This window comes from Agelaius phoeniceus, chromosome 1 (assembly GCF_051311805.1).
Source record: "Agelaius phoeniceus isolate bAgePho1 chromosome 1, bAgePho1.hap1, whole genome shotgun sequence".
Lineage (NCBI taxonomy): Eukaryota > Metazoa > Chordata > Aves > Passeriformes > Icteridae > Agelaius > Agelaius phoeniceus.
In genome coordinates this window covers 63,919,157-63,921,566 of record NC_135265.1, presented here as the reverse complement: position 1 = coordinate 63,921,566, position 2,410 = coordinate 63,919,157, and positions in this window count along the sequence as shown.

Sequence of the window (2,410 nt, the reverse complement as noted above, 5' to 3'; positions counted from 1 at the left end):
TGCCCCTGTTGTGGTTGTTGGGTTTTTTCCCTTTAAATTTAACTAGTAGCAAAGCCTGCTTTTTTATTAAGATTTCATTTTGGTATATTCTTACAGCTAGACAATTCCTCAGAAGTGCTGCTTTACAGCCGTCTCTAAGTCCTAACTGCTATTCTTTGGACAAGATTCTCTGCTTTCCCCTAACCCTGTCATACAGGGTTAGCAATTCAAAGTAGGTACCCTGAGGATTGTTCTCCAAATGCCAACTCATTACACCTGATGCTGCTTTTGAAAAACGATGCTTCATTCTAAGAAAAACAAGCTAAATAGAAATGAAATGCTGTTTTTTAACATAATGTACAAATCAGCAGATTACATCATACTCGCTATAAAAATTACAATACTTAAAAAAAATAAACAGCGGGTATGTTTTTCCTTTTGGCCTAGTTGTCTAACACTTAGGTCAGAAGTAAGTGAAATAGTGCAGTGCAGTGAATGAGGTCAGGTGAAAGGGCAGGGCAAGTTACATCACACCAACATCCTCTTACACTCAGAAACTCTGGAGATCCTCTGGTACCAAAGCTACTACTTGGAACAGGACCAGCATGGAGCTGGTTACTTGGGCACCTGTCAGGCTGATGTCCAAACATCTCCACCAATGAGGAGTCCACTGCTCCTCCAGGCCCCATTTCTGTGACCAACCACATGGTGAAGTTTCTCCCCTAACAAATAACTACAGGGTCTCTGGTGGCAACTTGGGCCTGTTGCCTCCCATCCTCTCCCTGTGCACCTCCAAGCAGAGCCTGGCCCTGCCTTCCCCATACTCTCCCATTTGGCAGGTGCAGGCTGCTCTCCCTTCATCCATCTCTTCTGCAGGCTGAATGGGCCCAGCTCTCTGTGCCTTCCCTCCTCCACCCTGTGCTCCAGCCCCCTCACCATCTTGGTGCCCCTCCACTGGACTCGCTCCATGATGTCCATGCTTGCCTTGCTCCAGGGAGCCCACAGCTGGACACTGCTGCCAATGCCAGCTCGCAAGTGCAGAACAGGGTGCCAGTCCCTTCCCTGAGCCACCAGCCCCATGCTTGCTGCAAGAGCCCTGAGTGCTGTCAGTGCTCCTTATCAGGCGTGCCCATTGCTGAATGGCCTCCATGAGCTGTCTGCAAGAACCATCTGCCCCTGGCCAGGCCCTTTTCAGCAAATCTGCTTGGCAAGACAACTCTGTCCCAACCTTCACTGTTCAGTGGAGATACTCTGTCCCAGAAAGGATTCTGTTTCTGCTTCTGTTAACCTGTATGAGATGCCTGTCAGCACCTTTCTTCTGCAAGCCAAGAATAAACCTTTAGACCTGTAATTTCCAGCATCTTGGTTTAATAAATACTTCTGAGCCCAAAGGCAGGAGAAACATTTCTTTGCAGAAGGAAAACAAGACAGAGTATTGATTTTACTACATTTCTTACTGCAAGTTTTTAGACAGTATTCTGGTATCTTAGAGATTTTTCCATTCTTCTCCCTAAATAAAAACCACCAGAAGTAATTTCAGGGATGTTTTCATCTAGTCCAGTTTAAGCTACTCTATTATAGTCAACTTTCTCATTGGGAAACAAGGAAGATTAGATCTGCCCAAGTGGTCATGAGCCACCCTCTCTCTGAAACAGAAGAGCTAATAATAAACTTTACTTGAATCACTATGGTGACAGCCAGGGGCTTTATTTCTCCAGATTAAGTACTGGCCTCCAAAAAGGTTATTTTCAAGTACAGCTGAGCAGTGGCTGATATAAACTCAGACAATTCTTAGATCTTAGTTTGTCATGTGCCTTGTAACAGGATAACATAGAAAGACTACAGACCCTATAAACAGCCTGCTCAGGTCCAAGAAGGCTGTTAGTCTAGAGCTTTTGGAAAAAAAAATTGAATTTACAGCTGTGTCTTTGTAATTTCATATTGGTTAGGTATGCCTAACCACTATACTATGGGTTACCACATAACTCTAAATGCATGTAACCTCTTTTCACTCCAAATTACTCATCTCCTTCCCACCTAGTCCTCTCCATCTTCCTTCTCCTATGGGCCCCATACACTGTTGCCAAAAGTGCTCATAAGAACAGCTGTTTACACCTGCAAATCATTCAGATTAACTTGTGGTTTTGCTAGTCACCAACCAAAATACTGAATACCAAAAGTCTAACCAAAAAGAGGAACCAACACACTGGATTGTATGAATTATGCTGGAAGTCAATCAAATCAAGATGGTTAGGACTATTTTTCTCTAGAGTACAATGGTCAGGGCATTACCTTAAGCATCTGGAAGGCACATGCCTGAACAATTTATTCAGTTATTTTTCATCCAGTTAAGCCATTTCTACTTTTATGAGAGTCTGTGAACAGGATTGAGATCCTTGAACAGATGTGCTTCTAATCCAACAGCATCAAG